Source organism: Phodopus roborovskii, unplaced genomic scaffold, assembly GCF_943737965.1.
Source record: "Phodopus roborovskii unplaced genomic scaffold, PHOROB, whole genome shotgun sequence".
Lineage (NCBI taxonomy): Eukaryota > Metazoa > Chordata > Mammalia > Rodentia > Cricetidae > Phodopus > Phodopus roborovskii.
Window position 1 is genome coordinate 5,798,679 of NW_026125546.1, and position 7,625 is coordinate 5,806,303.

A 7,625-nucleotide genomic window follows, 5' to 3' on the forward strand; every position below is an offset into this window, starting at 1 on the left:
TTTGAAAGAAAATGGCCCCAAAGGAATTGCTACTATTAGGAGGTGTGGCCTTGTTAGAGGAAGTGTGTCACTGTGGGGGCGGGTTTTCATGTTTCTTTTCACAAGCTTCACTCAGTATGACACTCAGTTGACTTCCTGTTGCCTGCAAGCCAAGGTGTAGGACCCTCAGCTCCAACTCCATGTCTGCCTGAATGCTGCCATGCTCCTCATTATGATGATAACCCACTGAACCTCTGAAACTGTAAGCCAGCCACCCCAATTAAATGTTTCCTTTATAAGAGTTGCCATCTCATGGTGTCTTCTCACAGCAATAAAAATCTTAACGAAGACAATAGCCTAAACAAGACCCACCCAATAACAGCACAAGTTGACATTCCAGCATGAATCTCACAACCCTATAAGTACATACAGAAAGTTTCTTTTTTGTCTTGTTTCGGTTTGGCATTTATTGGTTTGTTTTTACAAGACAGAGTTTCTCTATGCCTTTGGAGGCTGTCCTGGAATTAGCTCTTGTAGACTGCTGAGAGTAGTTTTAGTGTTCTCCAGGATGAATCCCCTGATAAATTAGCTAATCTCCTACATAAGCAAGACCAAATGGACTCAGCAATCTGCTTTTATATACATGTGTGTATGCTAGCATGTGTGGGTGTGTGTGTTCGTGCACTTGTATGTATGTGAATACATGTGCATATATGTAGGTAATAACAATTTAAAAAGATGTCATAAATTTGAGATGGACTTGAGGAACACAGGTGGAGTTGTGGAGGAGAGGAAAGAGGGAAATTACTTAAATATAATACTAACATAAAATTCTCAAGAAATAATTAAAATAAAATAAAAATCATGCATCGATATAATGAGGTGGGAGGTGTCTGTGGAGGGAAGAGAGGAATGCATCAAGAAATTCAGAAGAGCCCCATGCTCCAAACCAAGGAAGTGAGAAGATAGGCAAGCATTTCACTGCATCTCTTAGAAGTGACCACAGAGGGAACAATCCTGATGGTGAATTGAAAGATACAAGGAGGTGAGGGACGATGTTGCCCTTCCCTGGTCTGCTGCCCAGCTTCAGCCCACAGACATGTCAGGGTTCAGCCTGGAACTTATCCAGCTACATGGAAAGGAAAATCTCCTTTGAAGAGTTCAAAGGCAGGGAGAAGAGAGGAAAGTCCTGGAGAAGAAAAGTCTTTGGATAAAAGGGAAATCATCACCAGGAGAAGACCCAGATATTTCCAAAGTTCCATCACCAACAGGAAGTGACTCAGCCAAATCCCAGCACAAAGATGCCAATGAAGGAGAGGCATCAGATGGAGTGAGTCAGTGAGGACACACAATCTTCGCTTCCATGACCAGAGAGAGTGAGGATGGCGAAGAGAAGGAGGAAATACCCGAGCAGCCTACTGCAGGTGACATGTTTGCATTGGAGATGGTTCTCAACCTTAAAGACAGAACAAAAAAACCAAACAACAACAACAAAAGGAAACCAAAGGTGACAGAGCAAACTTCCAGAGTTCTGAGAGTGTCATGAGTGAAATGAATATGTGCTTTGCTGGAGGAGAATTGGAAGAGGCGATGTTGATGTGCATGGAAATAATAAGACAAGCTCTTTGGCTTGTAAGCCGTTCTCCACACTTGCCATGATACACGAGGATGAAGGTGACGTGAGAAATCACTGCAATGTCAGGTAACTGCTGGACATTTAAACCCCAGTGACAAAGGAATGGGTTAGGCTGGCAGAAATGTCTCTAGAACAAGCTAATATTAAGCGCAATTCTCTTTTTTGTGCTATACAAAAGCTCTTAAATATGAACTCACTAATGCCTGTGGGGGAGATCATGAGAAGATGGGTGATCAAAAAATGGCCATGGACAGTTACAAGCATATCTTAGCTCTTGTCTCCATCTGACAGAGGAGCTTTGCGCAGCTGACTAGAGACATGGCAAAGCGTTACTCTGACACCAACAACAGCACTTCAGCTATAAACATAATTGGAGCAGCTCTCTCAGAACACCAGTCTCCATGGAAGATGTTAACATCGCAGCTGAATCATACATCTCGAACAAGCAGAGTGACAAAGCTTTGGAGGCAGGAACAGTTTTGGTTTTTGTTTTTTTTCTGGAATTGTCCTAGAAAGAGAAACTTTGGGAGAAGGCACCTCAGAAGAGGATGAAGGTTGCAGTGAACTTTAAAAAGAAGAAGAGGGGCAGGGAAATGGCAAGCTTCTCTTCCAGATGTTTAGTGGCACAGGTGTAAAACAGAAAGGGAATTGTGGCAAGAAATTAGAGCAATAACAATGTCACTTGTCTATATAATTTTATTGCTTATTTTTTATGGTTAATTTTATTGCTCGCTTTTATGATTTGTGTGATTACCTGGCACATGTTGAAAGGGTCTGCAGATTAGGAAAGCTATGGCATAGTGGACAGTAACGCCAAACACAAGAGATAGTCACAGCAGGTAGTAGTCTTTTCCTGCTTTCGTTAGAAAGTTACGGTAAAAATATTGATCAATGTGGTTCCCACCCCCAGAGATTTTTGACACTCATGTCTTCTCTTTTCCCATTTGGTTCATCAAGAGATGCACACACGTTTTCAGAGAGGTGCATCGGGAGAAATTTTTCTTACTGCAAGGAAAAAACTCCATTCCTCAATTTGGAGGTTCAAAAAACATTTAGTATCTAAGAAGAGAGAAATCTTGAGAAGAAAAATTCAGAGACTTAAGAACTGAGGTTTGCAGAACCCCAGCAAGTCAGTGGGAGAGCATGTTTTCCTCCTGTAGGAGACTGGGTAAGAGTGGACTTGGGACAGAGAGTCAGAACCTCAGCAAGGTAGTGGCTTCGTGGCTTCGTGGGATAGGTGACAGATAGCAAGATAGCATGTCTTCTTACTAGAAGAGCCTGGGAAAAGTCCCTAGACATGGGAAAGAGGATTGGAAGCAGAAAGCAGGATTAAGTAAGCTGGTGACTGACCCTCTGACAGCAGGACCTTAGCTGTCCTGCACTGAGCTACATGAAAGACAAAAGCCCACAGAGGCCCATCTTACACACATTCAAACACATTCACTCATACACACACATTATCACATGCATATATACACACAAACACTATCACATACGCACATTATATCACATGCATACATACAAACCCAATCACACACACACACATACACTATCACATGCATATACACACTCAAGCACACTAACACCTATCAATATGCTCTTACAAATACACTCACACATTCACACACACAGTAGTACATGCTCACACTCAAACACTCTCATATTCATTGTCACTCACATGCTGACACACTATTGCACTCAAATAATCACAAACACCTACACTCAATACTCTTACATTCACACATAATAACAGGAACATACTCATACACACTATCATTAACACACTTCCAACAAACACACTCACACATTCTCACAGTAAACCTCTCTCACACAAACTTGGACATACTTGTGCACTCAGAAAACTCATAAAACACTTGCACACACACTACAAAACACATACATAGGGCACACATACTTCTTCACCCATATACATTTTCATGAGCACTTACACATGTCCACATACACAAACTTACACAAGCACACATTATACATTCTATCCCCAACCTATTTTCCAACTACCAGGATGGTTTTTGTTTTTGTTTTTTTCTAATGTTCACCTGTCACATAGGTTACTGCTTTGACACACAAAAATATTTTAAAAATACTCCCATTATATACCTAAGTTGTGGGAGGGTAGGCATGAGAGATCTATCCACTACCAATCCTTTAACATTTGATATGTGTATTTAAATGTACTTTCATGAATTTTTTATTTTTAATTTTTGAACAATATATTTTGTACAATAAATTTTGATCATATTTCCCCTCCAGTTTTATATGTTATGTGTGTATGTACACACATATATAAATTGAATACATGTATTCAATATATACATATGTATATACATATTTTTTAAAGGAATACAATAGAGAGTGATAAAGCAGGACACCCAGAGTCATCTGTTACCTGCTCTAGATCTCTCCCTCTCTCTCCACCTCTCTCTCTCTCTCCCTCCCTTTATCCCTCCTGCTCTCTTCCCTTCTTTCCTTCCTGTCAAGGAAGAAAATATTGTATTGAGAAAGTGGGGGGAGCTGGGCAGAAGGAGTAAAGAAGATATTGGTGTTGTAGCTTTTAGATGAACGATGGCATCAAGACAAGGTCATTTCCATTGTGGGCATTGTTGTGCCTTGTGCGCTGTCTGGTTCTACTATCTGGAAACCTGAGGCCTCTCTCAAACTCTCATGGAAGTCTTTGGATAATGCAGAGCAAGAGGAATCATCCCTTCCAAAAGATGCTCCACCCATATGTCAGAAGGTATAGGCAAGGTGACCCTCTGTCTCTAAAACAAAAGCGGCAATGTCAGTCTACTAGAGCTGTGTTCCTCAGGCTCCATTCTAGTAGGGTTGAAGTGCACACTGCTTCCACAGCTTTACAGAACTGTAAAGTTCCAGCAGATCTCCTCTGTCCAGATAGACTCTTTAAGGCCTTTCCACCATTGTGCTCTCAGAGCAAAACCTGATTTATCTGTTGTGTCTGCATTTTCATTCCCCATCTTCAATAAGCAATGGTTTAAGGGTTGGCTCATACATGCACATAAAAGTAAACACACACACACACACACACACACACACACACAGAGAGAGAGAGAGAGAGAGAGAGAGAGAGAGAGAGAGAGAGAGAGAACTCCTCAAGAACAAAATGCAGTTAGCAAGCTTTCTTTAAAGGGCTAAGAGTCTAATCCTTGGGCCATATATGTCCCCTGTGAAAGGTCTGTCTCGGCTGTTAGAGTGAAAATCCACCTCAGGCAATGTGCAAGTGAATGAGCAGGACTGGATGCCACTGAAACTTTAATTGGGGACACTAAATTGCAATTTCATGTAGTTTTCATTGTCACAAAATAACCTCCTTTTGATTTTTTTAACCCATTAAAAACGTAATAAGCTTGGTTAGCTTGTGGGTTGTGCAAAGATAGGTATTAGACCAAGTGACATCACCCACACTGTTTCCAACCCCTGGTTTAAATTTACACCCAGAAAGCAAAAGCTTTTCAGCCTGAGGAGACATTTTCTGCAGAGACACAGCTCTTCCCACCATAGAGAGCAATTTCACATGGGACTCGTTCTAACTCCCTGAGCCAAGCCAAACCATGTTAAACCTCATCTTTAAATATCGTCTTTGCTTGTAAAGAGTGGTTCTTCCAGAATAAAGTGGTTCTATGCTTAAAAGATAAACCCAAGGCTTGAGATACCTCTTAAGACAGGAACACTGTTTGTCATTTATATAATGGACAACCCCCCCAAACACACACACACTTCTCATTTGTCATCTGGTCTTAGTCAAGACCACTCAACTTTGTACTCAGAGGCATGGGTGTGCCTTTGAGAAACCTAGACTCAATTCTGTGTTCTCTCTGGGAGAGCTGCTAAGCCTTTTTTGGGCTAGATGGGGGAATCTAGAGCAGAGGTCCTCAACCTTCCTAATGCTGCAACCCTTTAATATAATTCCTTATGTTGTGGTGGTTTCCCCGACCCCCCCCCCCCCGATCATGACTTTATTTTGTTGCTGTTTCATAACTATTATGGATCGTAATGTAAATATCTGATGTGCAGGATATATGATATGCAACCCAAATGGGTATTGACCCACAGATTGAGAACCACTGATCTAGGGGATCTTATGATACCATGGTGGCCCAGGCCTCTACCTCTTTAAAATCCAGTATATATAGTTCATGCCACTGACTTCCTTTTTAAATGATGCATTAGTTCTAAGAAATAATTGAATCTTTACTTTGTTCAATTGACATGTATCAATGTTCTTGAATACTATAGATCCCTGGGCCCAACCCAAAACTCATTCTAGGGAACTTTGTATCTTAATCCGTTCTGGCTGCTAAAACATGAGCACAGACTGGGTGAGTTAGACAAAAACATCAAATTACTTGCAGGGTCTGTGTCTGGCTAGGGCCTGTTTTCTCAAACAAGGTACCTTCTCGCTATGTCCTGTAATGGTGGGAGGGAAGATCAAGGCCCTTGGATCTATTTGATAAAGACACTAATTTCATTCATGAGGGCCCCACCCCATGACCTACTCACCTACCAAAGCTCTCACTTCCTTGTAGAATCGCCCTGAGGATTAGGATTTTAACATATGAATTTAGAGATAGGGACAAATGTCCAATCAGAAAACTGGGAACTACATTAAACATTTCATCAGAGGAAAAGTAACACTGGGGATTGGTGACATTAAGCGCTGGAGAGCAAAAAGATGATGAGACCATGAAGGAACCTAGAGATGAGTCTTGCAAGGAGCCACTGTGTCCCCCATAGTGAAGGACAAATTGGGAAAGGCTGGGATACTGAGACCTAGGGGCTCAGAGAGTTCCTGCTTGGCCCTCTGAGAACCTAGCAGCTGCAGAGAAACTGCAATGCAGTTCTAGAGGTGCCTGTGAGAGCTGTTGCTGGGATAACAGTGACAAAGCAACAATGGGGGCATGTTTCTGTGGTGGAATCCAACTAAGGAAGACGTCCAGAAAACTGTCTGTGGAACAGGTCTGAAGCTGAGGGGGTGGCATGATACTCAAACAGCTGAGATTTCTGTTTTGGCCATTTTCACATCATCCATCTTCTCAGAATTCACATCTTATAAAGCCACGTGCAGTCGCCTGTGCTTGGAATCCCCGTGGCAGGAACGCCCTCTGGAGCTTGCTTACTGGACAGAAGTCTAGGAGAATCAGGAAGCCCAGGCCAGTGAGAAACCCTGCCTCAGAGAAAACAGGGTGGAGAGTTAACCTCTGACTGCCACACGTATGTGCACACACATCCTCAACACGTAGATTCCCCCATGTAAGCATGGACACACATATGTATGTCTCAAGCTTCAAAAAAATTATGATGACAAGCGTGTCGCCCAGATGAGATAAGGAACTCATCCCAGGTTTCCAACGTCGTCCTCTCCCTAGATTTTTATCAGACAGCATGGGCTCCACTTCAGCACCGCTCTTCTCGTAAATTAACATAGATCTTTCCAGACGTGGACAGGGCAATGGAAGGGTCTTCCCCCCACCCACACAAAACAGTTTAAACTTCAGCAAGGGTTCCACTTTTTGAAGTGCTTGCCAAAAATACATTTCTAAACTTAGAGACAACCTCAGGTTCCACTTTCCCGTTCTCTGTGTTCTTGGGACTAAGTAGGCCTTATTCTGCGATTTTAGGTCTGAGGCTTCTGGGGGATTTCCTTTTCCCTTTTTGTTTTTTCCCTTTTCTTTTCTTTCTGCCATGCCTACCTTGTCCCTCTCTTTCTCCATCTTACTCATCTGTTTATATTTTTCTCCTTGTTTTTAATCGAAGTACTTGTGTAATAAGAAAAGGGAGGTGCCTTGGGTGTCCAGTACTTAGTTCATGAAAAAAGAGCTACTCTTTTACCTTTTAATGAAAGTCAAATGTTAGAATTATAATTAAAATGTTTACAATGAAAGTGGATTGCTGGATCAGCAGTGTAGCCAAGCTTGGCAGCTTTGATAAATTGGAATGAGCCACATAGGCTAATATCCCCCCCCTCTCTCAGTGA

The 7,625-nt window shown here is 42.0% G+C and overlaps 1 pseudogene; it reads left to right on the forward strand.

Moving 5' to 3' along the window:
* The first annotated feature begins 1,078 nt into the window (after positions 1–1,078).
* LOC127216499 (general transcription factor 3C polypeptide 3-like) lies at positions 1,079–2,186 on the forward strand (annotated as a pseudogene).
* The last annotated feature ends 5,439 nt before the right edge of the window (positions 2,187–7,625 follow it).